General features: G+C 32.6%; 1 long non-coding RNA gene across 5 annotated transcripts; it reads right to left on the bottom strand.

The window, feature by feature from the left end:
* Positions 1-449: 449 nt before the first annotated feature.
* LOC132614086 (uncharacterized) lies at positions 450-19,505 on the bottom strand. Of its 5 annotated transcripts, XR_009572173.1 has the most exons (5): positions 19,355-19,505; positions 18,843-18,901; positions 16,164-16,410; positions 4,346-4,496; positions 450-464 (listed from the first exon to the last, which is right to left on the bottom strand). It is a non-coding gene; the product is annotated as an uncharacterized LOC132614086 (long non-coding RNA). The 5 variants fall into 5 exon arrangements; XR_009572172.1 differs by lacking the exon at positions 450-464 and having other exon boundaries at positions 4,306-4,496; XR_009572174.1 differs by lacking the exons at positions 450-464; positions 4,346-4,496 and adding an exon at positions 8,050-13,385.
* Positions 19,506-21,382: the final 1,877 nt, after the last annotated feature.

A 21,382-nucleotide genomic window follows, 5' to 3' on the forward strand; every position in this document is an offset into this window, starting at 1 on the left:
GGATAGAGCTAATATTATTGTGTTTAATGTCCTTGTATATTTGAATGAAAGTGCTAGCTTAATTAAGTGGATTTTGGGTGTGGAGAGTTTTGATTTCATATATAACCGAAAGCGCCGTGGAGCAGATCAGTACTTTGATCAAGTGCCCTGACTGTCTCCTTGATCAAGTCTCCTGCCAATCAAGACAGTCTGAAAAGGTTGGATGTGTAAAAGATTGTGCGTGATCAATGGGTGTGTCACGGGGATTTAGTCTCAAGTTCCGGGGACGAAACATCAAGTATTTTATATGTATAACTAAAAACAATCTTCTTAAGAATAAGAGTCCAAAGTGTCTCTACCTCATGATTTTATATTGATGTTCCTAATTGTGAGTCTATGCTGCCAAAATGAACTCGAAATTTGATTGTTTCCTATATCAAAAGAAGTGGATGATCTTGCTTCATTTTTCCATGATATGTTGTTACCTGCATATAGCCGTTAAGTAATGCATATCAACATATCTTTCAAGAATTAAATCATAGGCATTGTGCCAAAGCTAAATCCCCACACATCGATTAGAAATTAAAAGGCAAAGATATCAATAAATGCAAATCTGAACTAAACGCTGTTGACACCCAATTTTGTCCCTCCTTTATTTCAATTTATTTTCTTGGGCTTCTAAATTTACTGACGAGCTAAACACTTTATTTTCACTATTATTTTTTATTGCTACTACTATTAATATCTTTACTTTCATTTTTACTATTTTACTATCAACATTACTAGCATTACTTTATCACAAATTTCAAAATGGTCCGTCATCATTTTATTTTTGGATTTTGTGCTCGTTAAATTAATTATACTTTATCAAGTCCTTTATTTTCTACATATTAATCACTAATTATCATAGTATATATTATACTAGTTATTAATTAGAAGCTCAAAAATAATTAAAGTAAAGGAGGAAGGATCCATATTTTCAGCCAAATAAATGGCCCAAACGACCAGCCCATTACCCCCAAACTTTCGGACCAACTGAGCCCACTATCCCTTTACCCGACCGACCCATTACTCCATTACCCGACCCGGCCCAATGAAACAAAATACACGGTTATCTCCAAAACTTAACATTTTCTCCTTCAGCCGCACAGCCCCTCTTCCTACGCTCCTCTCCCTCTCTCCTCTCCCTTTCCAGTAAAACTCAATCCCCTTTCACCCTCACAGACTTTGCCACCCCATTTTCGGATTAAAGCAGCCTTCCTCTCCTTTCCCTCTCCCTTCCCTGCATCTTTCTCTCTCTCAACCGACGTGAATGGCAAATTCGCAGAGGATTTTTGCAAACCCAGGCCATGCACGGCCATTTGAGGAAAAACAATTAATGGTCAGTCCAGATTTTCAACAGGTGAAAGGTTTGGGTTTTTGTTTTCTTTCACCGTCCTCTGCTCGCAATCTGAATTTACTTTAATGGTTTTTGTCCGTGTATGAAGGGAAAATCTTTCTTTATCAACTCCTGTGATTTTCTCGAGTACAAGTTTTAAATGATTTTTGTCCCCATCTTCTTTGTTTCTGATTAAGGTCAGAACGAGCTCCTAACGTTCTGATTTTGGAAATGAATTTGATTTCAAATCCCGCCCAAAATTGGAACCAGAAAAAACCCTAAACATTCTCCTATAAAGATTGGTTGCTTGACCCGTAGAGAGGAAGTTCTTTTCTTCAGCAGTTTGAATTCTCTGAAAAATACAAAAACAGTCTCACTTTGTTTCTTGACATCAATTTTAAAATACCAAACATTTTACTCTGTTTTACTCTATTATCGTTTTGAATCCGAGTATACGCAAGCTCGGAGATATTAACATTCGAGTGTAGATTCGAGACCATTGACACCCAGTTCAATGTACCCAAAACAGGTCGGCGCTGTCCCTCTTTTGCTCTATTTGTTCTGAATATTGTACTTTGTTACGTAATTAATTTACTTGGATTTGGATATAATGAAATGATTATACCACATGTCGATGTTGTTTGTTGATTTGATTTGGTCTCTAGTTTATGTTCTGTGTTCAGTTCTGTTAGCAGCCATGTATTGGACCTAGTTCTGTTTTCAATTCGTTAGTATGCTTATGTGAAAATAGATATGTCTTAGACCCTGATGCTGGTTATATCCGAGTGTTTTGTTTGTGAGGTTCATGAAATAAATCATGTCAAGGCTATTTCTGGTGATCTGTTCAGTTGTCTCAATGGGTTCAAATGCTAGTTTCTTTCCGCTCTAGAATCTCATCCTGCTAATCTGTTTACAATTTGTGCAAATTAGTCTTAGTTTCAATCCCGCTTGAAATGAAAAGGATTAGTTTTCCTTTAAACCCATTTGTAGGAATATGCAAAGATAGTTGTCTGGTCCTGTTTTGGTCCTATTTGAATCAAGCTTGAAGCTTTCGAGTGATTGTCCTCTAGCTGTGTTCAAATTTAACTGTTGGGATCTGCTGAACCTGAAGACTCTTGCTGTATTTTAACTACCATTTCAGTATAATAATTTGTGCATTTTTGAAAGGTTCAGTTAGTCTACTATGAACTGTGGCTATCTGTTTGTTTGCTATGAAATGTTCCTACTTTGATAAAACAAATGATATGCCTTGAAAAGGGAATTAGCTGCTTATTGGTTCTTTCCATAAAAAGAATAGATACTACATTTGATAGGTTTGCCCAATCCGTGGTTAAAATGGCCACCATGTTTGGTACATGTTGTTGTCCTTTAAAGAAACATTGGCTGCATTCGAAATTATGCTAGTGTTTGTTGTGTATTGTCTACTGCCCCTCCCCCGAGACTGTCTACAGAAACTTTCAAAGGATTTTTCTACTGGTTTCCTCTTTTATTTTATTTATAGATAACATATAATACGTTGAGAAACTCGAACATGATTTGGTTTGACTGATTTCTTTTCTTCTAGATCCCCCTGTATTAATTCCGCCGCTACTGTTTGTATATTTGTGGTGCCTGCCTATTATCATTTATCAGAACGTCTTCTGAAATCTTTAAGTCACATTAGAATAACTTTAGCGAGAGTAATTTAACATTACGTGACATAGTGTAAACACTTAAGGGATCGACTTGGATTTTCCAACCACTTTATATGATGAGATGCTTTTACCCCTGTGCTATATAAACATTGTGCCTCTTATGCATTGAAGCTGAAAATTAAGTACTGTGTGATTCTTTTAATTTCCATCTTCATATATTATTCCAAATCAGATTTCTCCTCTAATTATTTTGTCTCTTTCCTGTTTTTTGCATGTACAACCGGAGCCGGAGAGTTTCACTTTGAAACTCAACGACACTGCTTACGGGGTCCGCGCCCCTCCATTGTCTACTCTCTCACTTTGATTGAGTGAAATTGCAGAACATTGCCACCCCCCCCCCCCCCCCCCCCGAACACCGGAATGACTCTAGTCATTTTATGTTACTATTTCGTTTATCTGATGGTGTGATTTAAGTGTCTTATGTGACTAACCTTTGGCTGCTGTTGAGTAATTCAATATTAAGACTTTGGTTACTTTATAAGTTTCACTTGATATTTTACTCTAGCTAATACACAATGGACTAGTTACTTAACGTTGGGCTTTCCTTAAGTGTCTTCACCAAAGAACGTATTTTATCAAAACTTTCCATTTTTCTAACGGGCCTGCTCTTCCTTTGAACATAAATAGGACTGTCTCCATTTCTTTCAATGTTTCATAATCATAACAAGATTTAATAGTTTCCATAAAGATTAAAGATTATCACCATTTCTTTCAATGTTTCATAATCATAACAAGATTTAATAGTTTCCATAAAGATTAAAGATTATCACCATTTCTTTCAATGTTTCATAATCATAACAAGATTTAATAGTTTCCATAAAGATTAAAGATTATCACTAGTATAATTTGCAAATGAGAAAATTGATTTTACAAGATGAGCTTTCTAAAGGGAGTTGATACAAATGTTTCTTTAAATTAATTTAACTAGCTCCCTCTTAACACCCGTACTTTAAACATTTTTTACGCTCATATTTTGCTAGCCTAATTTAATTAATTAACATAAGTCCGGTCGGTTAACCATTATTAATGGGTCTTAAAGGATGCCTAATACCTTCCCTTTAGACTAATTGAACTCTTACCTAGAATCTTAAGTTTCGTAGACCTTAAAACGGAGTTAACTTTAGATAATCACTTTAATTAACTCCAGGTGTCCTAATTCACCATAAATAATTAGGTGGCGACTCCCTTAACTTTAATCAACCCCGAAATTACCGGGATGTTATAAACTATTTTGACTCCGGTTAAAATAGGGTATAACAAACGCAATCTTAATCATCACCATGTAGAGTGTTACCTCGTTCAAACATAATAGAAGCACAATGTTTAAGCATTTCAGACTATTAGTTGATCCCCTTTTCTTGTCCGTAACAGAAAAGTAGCCAATACCCCAATCAACTAATCTTTTCTTGGCACCATATTTCAACTCTTTACTCAACCTTGTAGACCTTTAAGAAAACAAATAAAATATCAGTAAACATGAATACAATGCACACGGAACCTAAAGGAAGCTTCATTTTCTCGTAGAAATATAAGAGAGCTTATGCATTTATCCAGAGAAGACACAAAATTTTCACTAATGGAAGTGCGCAGAAGCTAGAAAGGAACATTATATGAAATTAGGTGAAGAGTATTGCTTCCTGAATATGTTCTTATAGCTCTGAATAAAGTAACACAATGTCTTGATGTTTTCATTTTTAACCCAACGTTTACGAGGCCAACTTTATAACAATTTGACTACTAATCAACTTTGTTCTCTAATTTCCAATTTTAATCCAAACTTGCCAAATTTTCAGTACAATATTCACTAGAAAAGTTGATGACCGCAAAATAGCAACTATTAGAGAAATTTTAAGCAAATAAGTCTTTTACAAAAGGATAATAACGAATAAATATTAGTATCCAACAACTACTATTTAGCAGAATTTTGTAATGTATCTTTGGGGTGTTGAATGATAGATGCTTATGTTATACGACATCTAAAAAGTATGGAGTAAATGTTATGAAATAGAGAATTGTTCAGTTGTTTCAGGCTTATTGTCAAAACTTTTACTGTAGGAAAGTTCTTCCCTATTTGTTACCACAATTTTGCTTCTAATGGCAATTCTACTGCATAATAGAATTTACTACCAAGCTTCATAAAAGAATTTACTACCAAGCTTCATAAAAGAATTTACTACTACCAAGTAACTGCATACTTGTACAAAATCAACTAAGAGACCAAAAGAAAGAGGAAATACTATATATGTACGGATCAAATATCTCCAAAATTACATATATGCTCTACTAAAAAGAAACTGAAGCATAAATGCAAATTAATTTTAGCGGAGAAAGGAAGATTGTAAATCAATAATCTTAATCACTTCTTCTTCTGGACCAAAAAGAGTGTCCACTTATCAAATCAAGAATGAATTAACCTTACTTTTCAAATTTGCCCTTATTAAGTATGAGATGACCAAATCTCAATACCTATTAAATTAAGAACATTTTAGTCAAATTATCTATTTTTGCGCAGGAGTTAGTACTTTTTTAAGGGGGGTAAAACTAGCTAAGTGAACACTCTTTTTGATCTGGAGGGAGTACTACTTAATACTATACACATTTAGAATCGAAGATTTACATGTTCATCAAGAAAAAACAGAGAAAAACGCAGAAAATCCAAGTATGAATGGGAACCACGAAGGAGAAATTTTAAAATGAATCAAGAATTCAAAGCCAACAGTAAGAGCAAGGAAGACAAAACACACAGTATCGATGAGTTAGAGAAAGAGAGGCTAACTTTCTCTTTTGTCTTCTCTGCCCCTTCGCTTTACGCTACACTAAATAAATTTCCAGGAGACATCAAAGAGGATAAATGAAGGAAGCGATTAAGTTTACTGAAAATGCTAGAATGTTTACCAACAATTCTGCTAAGCTTGAGAACTTCATCAAAGAGGAAAATACGGGGGGAAAAATCAAAGAGGAAAATGAAGGAATAACTCTGTTTATGACACGTAACATGGCTACTAGCATCTTTGTCAATTTTATCAAATGTATCTTTGTCAATTTTATCAAATGTGATAATGTAAGATGTAAAAAAAAAAAAAAAAAAAAACAACAACAACAACAATGCAAGATGTACAGTACTATAAAGAAGTATGAAATGTCAAAAATGTCCTTGTTCGTCCACCCAACTCCCATTTATATATATTACTAGATGGCTTATGCTCGTGCTGCGCACGGGCCTAACACTTCAAATTATAGTGTATCTATGTATATGTAATTGTATTTAGATAGTGATAATATATATATATATGTATTATCTTGAAAATACGATTAATATAACATTGTAGTTTGTGCTCCGTATCTAAAACTTTATTTTATTCGTGTTTGCTACGAAAATTTATTAATATTTTTTAAAAGAGAAGACTTGTTTAAAAGAAAACTATTTTCCTCTCTTTGAGATAAAATAATAGCAATATTTAAGCATCAGTTGATACTTTCGATTTTAATTCGATTAATTTAAAAGTGTAAAATACTTTTTATTTTTTATCAAATTTTGATTTGGATAATTGTACTTCAAATTATTAAATTAATTTTACATGTTTGAAACGAAACAAAGTAGAAATTAATTTTCTATTTAAACGAAGAAATGCTATTTTTTAATTTTTGATAAATATTCTCGGTTTAACTCATTTTACTTGTCATGTTGTCTTTTGCATGATTTTTTAAGGAAACGTGAATTAGAATTATAATTTGACTAATTTACCTTATTCATTATTTGATCTTCATTTGATATTAATCTCTTTTCACATTTATTAGAGTAAGAATAAAAATAAAAAAATAATTAAATTGTATCTTATTTTTAAATATATATTTTAAGTATATTTATTTTAGTAAACATAACAAATAAATGACATGGCGGAATAGCAAATATAGCAATTAAATATTTTGAAGAAAAGTAATAATATGAGGTCCATGTTTTTTGCTGTGCAATAATTTCATTTACTCTCACTAATGGGTTAATATGCATGTGGCAATGAATCCACTATTATTGACTTGATGGGGATAATTTGAGAATTACATGAATATTATTTATTTTTTTTGGCGTTGCCTTTTTTTTTTTTTTTAATATTGGGTCCATCTTTTTTTTTCATGAGTTTGGGGAGGGTGGGAATAAGGTTTTTTTTTTTTTTTTTAAGAGTGACTGTCGATGAAACATGGGTAAACCAATACTTCTATATAGTAGAAAAATAAAAATATCATAAAGTATTTCTATCTACTTTTTAGAAGAGTTGGTAATATAAAGTATAAAACGACATTTTTTTGCCCTTAAATAAAAAAGTGGGTGGGACCACAAAGGATTTTTTTACTCTTAAATAAAAAAATAGGACCGAACACGGACGACGATCTTGCCTCTACAAACCGGACCTTCTATATAGTAGTAATAGTGAAGTAATACATACTAATTCAAATTATTATATTAATTTTACATGTTTAAGATGAAACAAAGTAGAAATTTGATTTTTTATCTACATGAAGAACTTCTATTTTTTAATTTTTAGTAAATATTTTTTGTTTAACTCATTTTACTTGTCATGTTGTTTTTTACACGATTTTTTTAAGGAAATGTCAATTAGAATTATAATTTCACTAATTTACCTTTTTAATTATTTGATCTCCATTTAATATTTTTTTTTCTTTTATGACATTAATCTCTGTTCACATTTATTAGAGTAAGGAAAAAATGAAAAAGTAATTAAATTCTATCTTATTTTAATATATAAGTATTTTAAGCATGTTGTTGTACAATAATTTCATTTGCTCCCACTAATGGGTTGATACGCATGTGGCAATTAATCCATCATTATTGATTTAATTGTTGGATTTTCTAAGCATTTTTTTTAACACTGTTTGTTTTTTTAATATGGGATTCCTTTTATTTTTTTTAAATATTGTTTGCTTTTGTTAATATGGGGTCCACTTTTTTTTTCCCGTGAGTTTGGATGTGGTGGGTTCCACTTTTTTTTTTTTTTTTAATACTGGTTGGTGTTTAATATGGGGCCATGAAAAACTTCTATTTTTTAATTTTTAGTAAATATTTTTTGTTTAACTCATTTTACTTGTCATGTTATTTTTTACACGATTTTTTAAGGAAACGTTAATTAGAATTATAATTTCACTAATTTAGCTTATTAATTATTTGATCTCCATTTAATATTATTTTTTCTTTTATGACATTAATCTCTTTTCACATTTATTAGAGTAAGGAAAAAATGAAAAAGTAATTAAATTCTATCTTATTTTAATATATAAGTATTTTAAGTATGCTGCTGTACAATAATTTCATTTGCTGCCACTAATGGGTTGATACACATGTGGCAATGAGTCCATCATTATTGATTTAATTGTTTGATTTTCTAAGCATTTGTTTTTTAACATTGTTTGTTTTATTAATATGGGATTCACTTTTTTTTTTAATATTGCTTGCTTTTGTTAATATGGGGTCCACTTTTTTTTCCCCCGTGAGTTTGGATGTGGTGGGTTCCACTTTTTTTTAACATTGTTTGTTTTTTTAATATGGGATTCACTTTTTTTTTTAATATTGCTTGATTTTGTTAATATGGGGTCCATTTTTTTTCTCGTGAGTTTGGATGTGGTGGGTTTCACTTCTTTTCTTCCTTTTTTTTTAATACTGGTTGGTGTTTAATATGGGGCCCATAATTTTTTTTAAAATATTAGTTGTTGTTTAATATATATGGGGCCCACAAATTTTTTTGCTTGATTCTGTTAATATGGGGTTCACTTTTTTTTTTCCCGTGAGTTTGGATGTGGTGGGTTCCACTTTTTTTTCTTCTCCTTTTTTTTAATACTGGTTCAATTGTTTTTTAATATGGGATTAATTTTTTTTTTAATATTGCTTGATTTTGTTAATATGGGGTTCACTTTTTTTTTCACGTGAGTTTGGATGTGGTGGGTTCCATCGGTTTTTTTTTTTAATACTGGTTGGTGTTTAATATGAGACCCACAATTTTTTTTTAATATTAGTTGTTGTTTGATATATATGAGGCCCACATTTTTTTTTCTTTTTTTTGTTATGGGCCTGTTTAATATGGGGCCCAATATTTTTAATTACTAAGCATGCCTTTCTAAGTAATCCAAATGTAACTGATATAAATAGAGTAAGGAAAAACAGAGGAAGAGTCCATCTAGGAATATTTTGGCTTTGCAGTTTTTTTTTTCCATCTTGATTGTGTTTTACTATATAATATTTGGTACAACACCTATACAAAGAATTTTCTAGAACCAAATTAGCTATAGTAAAAGGTTACCATATGCAAAAACTTGTCAGCCTCAATCACAAAGAGAAGTGGGCCCACTGAGAAATACATTTAAGGACACGTGTAAGCTTGAATAAAGGAGATTGAACGTAAAAGGAATTCTTTCAAAGGGTTTGGTTTTCTTGGTAAACTAAATCAATGTACAGCCAGAAGATGCTGACGACGACGGACGACGAAAAAGCACTCAACTGGTGCTTCTAAATAGTAGTAACTAGAGGGGTATGGCCCATGCTCATTTTACATTTTAAAGTGGTGGATGCTTTGCAGTCATTTGGTGGTGAACGATAGCAATAAGGAATCAAAACAGGTGATGAAAGCTACGACTGTATTGATGTAAAAGTATGTTGAATAAGTACTTATCGTTTTTCACGTGCAATATACATGGAGATAGAAGTGGTAGTCAAAAAATTGCACCGAATATGAAGTGATTATTGATCAACTCTTAGAAGATGGAGACTGTAGTATCCTTTTTTGTAAGGGGAATAATTAGGATCTGCACAATATAATCCCAAATTGTATTACATTTAGCTGGAAGCTAAAATACCATACCACTCTGCAAATTATTAAATATCATTATCTCAAATTACCACTACTAACAGTAAACCATCTAAATTTATCCAGCCATCATTGTGCACAATAGATACACTTTTTTTATAATATGTGCAAAAGTCCTTAAATACATCGTCTATGTTATAAAATATATATGTGAATGTCCATATAGTCTAGGTTTTCCACATGTCCTAAATAAGAGTAGGTACATGTACATTTGGTGGCATGTATGAAATGAAGAAAATGAAGCAACACAAGTTTGATTTTAACTCTTGGTGTTGTCATTGATGACTTCATCAAGAGATTTACCATCTCTATAAATAGATGGTTAAGTTCTCAATTTGTTATGAGATATCAAGAATAAGTGAAATATAATCTCTCCCTTCTCTCTACAAAGTTATTAGTTTGCTTCTCTTGTTTATTTCCAATTATATAGTTTTATAACACGTTATCAGCACGAGTCTCTAATATTTTATTTGAGTTTAGCCTATATCGAAGTTTTTGTTATTTAAGGGGTTGCAATTATAAATCATCCGGGAAACGGTTCACGACAGTGTATGTAATCAAGTATTGTTTGCAATTCTTCGTGAGGTTTGGATATCTAGTAAGTTATACTTGTATCTTATAATAAAAACAGTTTCCATCACAGGTAAAGTGATTTGAGCCTTTTTGCTTATTATTGTTGGTTTAATATTTTTAATTCACTTCTAATGTTACATGCTATGTTTATATATGCGTATATCATGATCAATTTGGTACTTGTTGTTAGAATGATCCCAGAAGTGACATTCATACTTCACAAGTATAAAGTATCACTAAATTTATTTATATTTATGGATCATGATCACTGGAAGTGATGATTCATATATAGGCCTCCATATTGTGATTTATATTGAAAATATGTTAGAGAAAAATCTCTACATTATATGCATATCTCGATTTGCTCCTGAAGTAGCAATATTTTAAAAGAAATTTTAAGCTATCACAATTTGATATGCTTAAGGCCTGCATGTTCAGATGATTGTGTTCCATTTTTTTAAGAATGAGAACTTTTGATATAAGCTATAAATATAGATTCATTCCCTGAAGTGAATGTGATAATATGTAGTAAAGCCTATAAATATAAACGTGCATTTGATTGTGAAAATATCATGATCCATCTCCAGAAGAGATAATTATTTATTTACAAGTATCATGACACTAGCAATGTCCAAATAATATCTGATTATGATAAATAAATTGAAGTCTCTTGAAGATGTTATATATGATAATACCATTCATCGTAGATCGTAATTGGTACGATCGGAACACTGTAGTAGACCTGAAGTTTACTAACAATAAAAATGGTTATCATATTGAGACTACAAATAATCGGAATATTAAATATCTTCAAGTTACTATGGGTAAGAAATACACAAGTGAAATGTTACCCGAGCATGATGAGATCACATACCACAATAAACCAGAAGTTTATTGATATACAATTTCATGCAATAGTAAACCAGAAGTTTATCAAAAGAAATAGCACTCGTCATGGTAAACTTGAAGTTTACGGGTACAAATAATTTTATCAGTTGACAAGACCATTTTGATCGTCCTGATTTAAATCTGATGTGCTAATTGAGTATTAAAAACATATTGAAGAACTAGAAGATTCTTCAAGAATTTGTTTGTGTTGCTTGTTCTCATGATAAGTTGATTACACCAGCTAATATTGGGACTGAATCCCCAAAATTCTGAAAAATATAAAAGGTGAATGTGGGCCCCTTCACCTGTAATGTGATGTCTTAAATAGATGCATCTATGAGACGGTCATATGTATGTTTATTGTCAACTGGCAGTTTGACATTTACGAAGTTGCTTGCTCAAAATGATTGAGTTGGAAGCACAATTTTCAGAATATGTAATCAAGACAATCATCTTGATAATGCTGGTTTATATCTAAGTTGGTTTGGCATTAGATGCCTCCATAATACAGCTAAACCATTGCTTATGGGAACAGAGTTTCAAATGTTGGTCTGAGATATGATATATTGCATACAACAGCACTTGTGTGCTTCAGATCAATAAATTTTGAAAAATTCTCCCCTCATATTTGGTTCAGGGTCAGGAACTAGATATTTCCATCTTTTAGCATTTGATGTGTGGTACATGATTAATGGATATACCATGATGCACACAGATGGATTTTCCCAAAGAAAATAGGGACATATGTCACTAAAATAAGGGGGAGAGAATAAGCAGCTAAGAAATATGTTGTGAATTATCATCAGTATGATCCTCAGATAATTCAAGTCAAATGCTGGAAGCATTTGCTGACCCAACTATTTCATATTTCATCTGCAAAATGCTCATAATGTCCCTGAAGGACAGAGTCTACAACATGCATGGAGCATGGTAGACCAATCGGTTCCAAATATAATAATCCTTGAAAAAAAAAAGGAGGAGCAAATGATCATAATAAGGAGGCAAAGTGCTCTTGAAGAGCCGACGACATAACACTTCATGAAACCTTATGCGAGGTTCAGGTAACTAAAAATAATGAAGTGATGAGATCTCAGTAAGTTATGTCGAATTGCGAACCGATACAACATGATATCTTGTCGACAATATTTTGATACAATATAGCGCAATATTGTAAAAGATTGTGAGGATCTAAATTCTACGTCTATCAAAGCATGCTGACTTAGAAATTATTATCAAGTGAAATGACGCATCTTGGTAAGCATAAAGCTTATTTGACCTGCTGTCCAGACACCAGAAGATGTCATATCATTTAAATAGAAATAGATGTTTTCACATCCTATATGAATTACTTGACAAAATTTATATGAAAATTTCTGAAGGATTCAAAATGCCTAAAGCATATACAAATTCTTGGGAAACTCGTTTATAAATCCTTAAATGGATTAAATGAATCAAGGCTGATGTACTGAAATCGCCTTAATGAATATTTATTGACGAAGGGTACCAATAAGATCATGTTTACCCTTGTCTCTATATGATAATCAGAACCTTTCATATTATTATGCAAGTTGATGACTTGAATATTATTGGAACTCTTGAAGAGTTTCCAAAAGCACTTGATTATATCTACTGAAATGAGAAAATTGAAATGGTCCTGAAATACCATATATTTGTGCAGTTGATGCATTTATATATCTTGCTATAACTACAGGCATGATATAATTTACTCCAACATGGAGTTATTGAAATAGATCAACTGCATATTACAAATGAAAGCCCTAACATGAATGTATTTGTCCTAACCAATACTGTCAAGTGTTTTGGACATACAGGGCATTCATCTTATCGACTTAAGAATTCAATCCAGATGTGTTATCTATTTCCATAAAGGATTATTGTCATGACAGTCAAATCATAGAAAGACAACAACAGATTATGAAGCAAGTCATGATGTACTTGTCCTGATTGCAACAATATTATACGGCGATGATGCAGCTCTATCTGAGAAAGCAAGATACAGATCATCAACCAGTTTGTCAAATGATCATTTAACAGATCTGATAAAAGCTCTGTCAATCTCAAGATATGATAAGTTGGTATACAAGATTTGTCACATGATCGTCAAGAATTATGTGATGCTTTAATCAGGGGGAGCAAATACGCACTGTACTCTTTTTCCCTTAACCAAGGTTTTGTCCCATTTGGGTTTTCCTAGCAAGGTTTTTAATGAGGCAGCTCTCAAAGCGTATTACTAGATATGTGTACTCTTTTTCCTTCATTAGGACTTTTTCCCACGGGGTTTTTTCCTAATAAGGTTTTAACGAGGCACGTCATCTATTAATGGTTTAAAGCAATCCATGCGCATGTGGTATAACCGCCTTAGTGAATATTTTTTAAAAGAAGGCTATAAAAATGATGCAATTTGCCCATGTGTTTTTATAAAGAAAGTAATATCGGAGTTTGTTGTACTTGCTGTATATGTTGACGACATAAACCTTATCGGAACTCCCGCAGAGCTCAAAAAGGCAATTGATTATTTAAAGAAGGAATTTGAGATGAAAGATCTTGGAAAGACAAAATTATGCCTTGGTTTGCAAATTGAACATTTGACAAATGGGATTTTTGTCCATCAATCTGCCTATACAGAGAAAGTGTTGAAACGATTTTATATGGATGAAGCACATCCATTAAGTACTCCGATGGTTGTTCGATCACTTGATGCGAATAAAGATCCGTTCCGACCTCAAGAAAAGAATGAGGAAATTCTTGGTCCAGAAGTACCATATCTTAGTGCAATTGATGCACTAATGTATTTTGCCAATACCACAAGTCCTGACATAGCATTTTTCAGTTAATGTGTTAGCGAGACATAGTTGTGTTCCTACAAGGAGACACTGGAACGGAATTAAACACATATTGAGGTATCTAAAGGGGACTATCGATTTGGGCTTATTTTATTCTAGCAACTGCAGTCCCGATCTTGTTGGTTATGCCGATGCAGGGTATTTATCTGACCTACACAAAGCTAGATCTCAAACAGGCTATGTATTCATTTGTGGGGGCGCTGCCATATCTTGGCGATCTACAAAGCAGTCTATTGTGGCTACCTCATCAAATCATGCTGAGATAATAGCTATTTATGAAGCGAGCCGTGAAGTTGTGTGGCTGAGGTCAATGATACATCTCATTCGAGAAAAGTGTGGTTTGAAATGTGATAAAATACCCACAATGTTATATGAAGATGATGCAGCATGTATTGTCCAATTGAAAGGAGGATTCATAAAAGGAGATAGGACAAAGCACATTTCACCAAAGTTGTTCTTCACACACGAGCTCCAAAAGAATAGTGATATCAACATGCAACAGATTTGTTCAAGTGATGATATAGCTGATTTGTTCACCAAGTCTCTACCAACCGCAACTTTCGAGAAGATGGTGCACAAGATTGGAATGCGAAGACTCAAATACTTGGACTGAAGTTCTCATCAGGGGAGTTAATACACGTTGTACTCTTTTTTCCATACAAGGTTTTGTCCCACTGGGTTTTTCTTGTAAGGTTTTTAATGAGGCAACCAAAATGTATACTATTAGAAATATGTACTCTTTTTCCTTCACTAGAATTTTTCCCACTGGGTTTTTTCTAGTAAGGTTTTAACGAGGCATATTATCTATCAATGGACATCCAAGGGGGAGTGTTATAAAATATATATGTGAATGTCCATATAGTCTAGGTTTTCCACATGTCCTAAATAAGAGTAGGTACATGTACATTTGGTGGCATGTATGAAATGAAGAAAATGAAGCAACACAAGTTTGATTTTAACTCTTGGTGTTGTCATTGATGACTTCATCAAGAGATTTACCATCTCTATAAATAGATGGTTAAGTTTTCAATTTGTTATGAGATATCAAGAAGAAGTGAAATATAATCTCTCCCTTCTCTCTACAAAGTTATTAGTTTGCTTCTCTTGTTTATTTCCAATTATATAGTTTTATAACAGTCTAGCAGAACTATCATATTTAAAGTACTCTTCATGTATGAGGAACATCGGTCGCACTTTAGACAACATAAATACCTTCAGTGACTGGAATAGATCTGGGACGTCAACAATTGATGAACAAATAGAGATCTTGGTCCTTTTTAAAGTAGAAAATTAAGAATCCTGGAGCATTACACCAAGAAAATACAGATGGACATCAATATGTGCAATAGTTACTTTTTCTCTCCAAACTCATATACTCCATCTGAAGACACACATCAATTGCTAAAGCACTAACATTCTAATTAGCAATAACATCAGTTTTTTAAGTCCTTATTCAGTCCTTGTTGCTTTCCCCCACCACTTCCAGATTTTGAATAATAAATTACCAAAACATGCTCCATATGCATGTGAATTGTATGTAGCAGCACAACTAATCTGATTAACAATAATATCTATTTCATAAAGCCTTATTTCAATATCTTTTTGCCCTTTCCCCTCAAATGCCAGATGTTGAACTCAATCAATCTAAATTCCCTGGACATATTACACAAACACAACACCCAATTGTTAAACAAATGCAAATAAATGTAAATATGAGCACAGACGGATCCGAAATTTTGAACTTTAATGGGTTCTAGATTTCAGGATAGTGACATCAAGTGTCAGTTACTGGTATTAAGTTGTTCTATATATTTAGTGGATGCCTTAATACAAATACAGGGTATGTTACCTTCTAGCTCCATCACTGAATCTGAGCAAGTTACAATATGAGGAAAAAAGGCTAGAAATATAGTACCTTTTGTTAAGGAAAAAGAGTCCAATCCATTGTGTCGATGAATGGTAACTTGATAGTCCTTCTTTGATAAATCCAAGTAAAACAAATCAACACATTGTGGATCGAATTCGTGGCCATCAGCAAAGCAAAACAGTCATCACATGTACATCCAAATTCATCATTCCAACTGAACAGGAGTAGTAGTCCCAAGCTTAGTAGTCGGCATTTTCCATTCCAAACCACATTATATGGAGAGAGTTCAAGCTACCTTCAAAAATCAAGTGAACACCATTCAACTAAAGAAACTGAAACCGAGAGGATTGCAAAAAATAGATATTAGCAAGTGAAAAAATAGAAGTTAGAGTTGTTTCAACTATTGCACAAATATTTAACAGATGAATAACCTTTTAGTCGCAGTTTCAACACATAGATTACTAATGGAGACAATGAAGAGATACCCTCCTTGCATGGCCGCAACACATGAAGTATATGGGAACAGAAGGGATAACACAACCATTGAGGCTAAACACCATGTCACTGTCTAGTTAGCCTTAGGTTGGAGCTTTGCGCCGTAAACAATACTTTCTCAAGTGGCATTGAATAGGAGATCATGGAAAAACTAATCTATCTAACAGAATTCTTCTTGTAGTGGTATCATTATGTAAAGAAACAAGACTGAATAAATCATACGTACTATTTTCTCAACGGAATTAGGGGTAGCAAAAACTGAAACTTAGTGCTACTGTAGCAGGGCTAAAGATAACAGACCTCTACAATTTGGGAATCCTAAACTGCTGATCATATAGAGACAATAACTGACATTGACATACCATCGAAAACTCACAAGCATCAAGGATACGTCTGGTTCTTAATCCTTGCCATATTATTATTAGGTTTGTCATTACATTCCAGATACCTATTTCTCAAATCTCTACTGATCACTCTTATTCTATCTATCCTACAATTTTCAGAAGTTGTAGGTTCAACATTTTTCAACAGAATCTCCATATTATTATTGTTTTTTTCTTTGTCTATATTCATCTTTTTTTATAACACCACAACACTACACTATAAAAAATTTAGTAATCTAATCAGCTGCACTTAGATCCTATTTTTTTTTTTTGGTGAAAGCATATGTTATAGAAAGTCAAATCACATCATCATAAGCAAAGCCACCATGCCAAAAATAAACATGAAATAACCTACTTAAGAAAGTGTTGATTTCCACCATCATGACCCTTCGGAACCGAACACTAAACTACCAAACAAAACTTTCTAGCTTTACTTCCAAAAAATAGCTACAAGTAGCATACTAGTAATGCATATTAGCAAATTGGCCTGAATAAACCAATTATAGCATGGAAAATTAGCTTGGTAGCTCTATAATTACATCATAGATCTCCACAGTCCTAACTCTCCATTCTACCGAGACATTTGCATATATAAAGGTCTATATGTCTAACATTCAACAACTAAGATTTTCTTCTCCCTAATCAGTTCACTAAAATTACCTTGTCATGAAATGAAGGAAATTTTTAAGTGATATTTTTCGCTACCCTATGTGATCCCTGTAATTAAGAAGAGATAATCATTAGACATGTAATTTTTTTTAATACAAAATCATTAGACATGTAAAATAAGAAGAGAAAATCATTCTACACCTACTTACAACATAAAAAGAATTAAAAACAAAGAAAAAAAAAATCGAAGGGAGTTGAATCAAAAGTCTATTTGTACCACAAAACATTCAAGTCATCAACATACCGTTTTCTTGTCTCAAACTGACAACCATCATCCAGTTCTTACTCCCCTTGCTAGAGTTTTTCTAGTTTCTAGCTACTTCGTAAGGAAAATGTTGCTTATATTGCATTACTCTTTCTTTCTGTACAGTTAACAGGGAGTCAATCAATCAAAGTAACCAACAAACTGCTCCTTTGGGAACTTTCACCTTATAAATACAAAGGTGTAAATGTAACTGTCCTTATGTACTTTTGTAAGAATCATTTTTCTTTCACCTTGCTATTTATCCTACCTTTTGCAACATGCATATGTTTGATTCCTTACTGTGTCAAATAGTCCAAATGCATTTGCACCTAAAGCTAGCTTTTCTTATCTACATAATCATTCGTTAAAAAAATTGAAATCCTTTGGTAAATTGTGCATTCCATCTTTCTACTTATGGTATGATTTCAAGAAATAATTTCATAGTACTTATTTATTTCATTTCACGTATAACTGAAGGCACCATAGAGCAGATCATTATTTTGATCAAGTGGTCCAACAAATGAATTTTCATAATACTTCAGTGCATTATGTACTTAGCTAATTTGTTTTCACGAATCAATTTGAAAAAGAAAAGGAAAAGTGAACAATTTCTATTTATCCTATCACTAGGTCATGAGATTCTTGTATAGTACCTGCGACTGTATAGTACCTGCGACAAAACTGTTCCTTCCCATATCCACATCTCTCTCAGGAATTAAATCAAACACATTGTGTTAAAGCCAAATCCCCACATTTTGAATAGAAATTAAAAGCAAAGAAACCAATAAATACAAATCTGGATCTACCATAATCTAAATTATCACCATTTAGAGCATTGCATTTATTCAAACATAATAGTTGCACAATCTTTTAGCATTTCATACAACTATTTGATCCTTTTTTCTTGTCCGTAATAAAAAAATTGCCATTACGTACCTCAGTCAATTAATCTTTTTCTGGCACCATTTTTCAACTCTTTACTCAACCTTGTAGACCTATAGAAAAACAAACATCATATTAGTGAACATGAATAAAATGCACAAGGAAGCCTCATCTTAGAAAAGTAAGAGAACTTATATGTTTATCCCAAGAAGACGCAAAATTTTCATGACTACTCAGAAGATTTGAGACTGAATAACTAGTTCAACATGAATGGATAAGTTAGAAAAATTATTGAGTAGAAAATTCAACAACGAACAACCCAAAAAACAGAATAATTAACATATACCCATATTTGATTCAAATGTTAAAAACTTCTTCAAGTTCGAGCAAACTAACTGGTGAAAGAAAAATTGTGATATTAATAATCTCCCTATAATTAAATTCCTCCAACATTCATTAATCGTATTGTTAGTTGTTGAAGAAATTAAAGTCACATAGAAAAGGAACAAGAAACAACGGAGAAGAGATAAAGGAACATGTCATAGAGAACAAAAAGGAATACATACACATGTGGAAAGCTGTAGCAGTGAAGAAGGAAAGAGCATGAGAGAGCAGAGGAAGATATTGAGAAACTTGAAAGAGGCTATCGAACAAACAGTTTGACAGAGGATAAGGCTTTGACAACAAAAATAACTACAGGACACGTTTCTATATCCACACAGTACATGTGTAGAAAAGAATACAATAGACGTTAGGTTTTGCATAGAATTAATGAGGACAGATTTACCATTTTACCCCTAAGTGAATTCACAATTACGGAAATACTGTGTTCGTCCACACTTAACTGTCCTTTCTAATATATAGTAAGTAAAGTAATTTATTAAAATTGAGAAATAATTTAATAAAATTAAGTGACTTTTTCGTACAAAAATAATTTAGCGCTCATGGTGTAATAATGAAACGAAAATTGAGTAAACATCTATGAAATTAACCTAATTCGATTAAATCAAACAAGTATGTATTATGCATGTTATTTTTTATATGTTAGCTCTAATTTTGACATTCCTAATTAACCTTTGATTAAGAATGTAAACAAGGTTTTTTTTCGAATGGACAAGAATGCAAACGATGTTGGTTTTAAAAGGTAAAAAGTTGTAGATGCGGGGTTATATATCCAAGAGAAAATCACTGAGCAAGTGAAAACTAGACAATTTAATCAGGATACAAAAGAGGCGATTTGTTTTGCCCAATTCCCAAGCTATACTAGTACTAGGAGAAAATTCAAATACATGCTTCCAATTGCTTTATGCAAAACCAAGCTGTATAGAAGTATAAAACTAAATGTAAAAAGCAGCCCGGTGCACTAAGCTCTCGCTATGCGCGTGGTCAGTAGTCGAAAATATTGCACAAAAGCCCAAACACAAAGCCCAGACATAACATCATAGAAGAATAAGGTAGTCACGACAAATTTGGCACTACATGACAACCTATCCTAATAAATGACTTTAAAAAGTCCAACTTATGATTATTGGCGGGCAATTTGCAGGATTGTCCTTCGCTGGGGGTGATCTTTATTTTTTGTACCCCAAATTGGTGGTCTTTGATTTTTATCCACTGCCTTTGCAAATTCTGCCTTAATTTGAGCCTTAAGGCAGAATTTGCAAAACTGGCCATGCAAATTCTGCCTTCCATGGATAGTTTGGCAGAATTTGCAAAGGCAGAGGCAAAAATTAAAGACCAATTTGAGGGGCAAAACTTAAAGACCACCAATTTGAAGGCCAAAAATTAAAGACCACCCCAAATGAAGGACAATCCGTGCAAAAAAAAAAATTATTGGCACCTCATAGCCCAATATTCTAAATTATACAACTAAAAGATTAAATGCAATTACATCCATCTTTTGAAGTCTCCCTCATAACATGTAACTAACCACTAACCAAAAAGGCCACCCAATAACATAAGTTAGATTTTTCGCCTCATATTCCCAAGTCTTCCATCAATAGAAGAAGAAGACTCAACCTCACCCACAGCTTCCTTAAAATTCTCATTATCACAAGTATAATAATTTGCCTCAAACTCAATCAATATTTCATATAAAGTTTCAAGTTAAAGAAAGTTTATTTTTTCCTTCAAAGTTTTTTATTTATTTTTTCAATTTTTTAACCAAAGTGCCCAATTTATTACGCAGCCAAAAGAGAATTACAAAAAAAAAAAAATTACAAAATATTTTTTTCACTGTTAAGAGCACCATTTTCCCATTTCAAAAGATTGTTTTCACTAATGAGAACATCCTTTTTATTTTTAAAGTTGTTGATGAACAGGATAATTCATTTTGAAATTTTTTTGTCTTCCCAATTCCAATATCTACAACGATAATGCATGCAACATAAATCACAAAGAAAAAGATTTACCCAAACAAAACATAAACATAAAAAAGTTCATTACAGATCTGTTGCAAAAAACAATCACAAGGAAAAAAAGATAACTTATGTCAGATTTATGACACCTGAAAAAACGTCTCCTAGAATTATTTGGAGTCCATGATGTGGGATGGTGTGTAGCAACTCCACATACACGAACCCTTCCACGACTAT

This window comes from Lycium barbarum, chromosome 10, assembly GCF_019175385.1.
Source record: "Lycium barbarum isolate Lr01 chromosome 10, ASM1917538v2, whole genome shotgun sequence".
In the NCBI taxonomy this organism is placed as follows: domain Eukaryota; kingdom Viridiplantae; phylum Streptophyta; class Magnoliopsida; order Solanales; family Solanaceae; genus Lycium; species Lycium barbarum.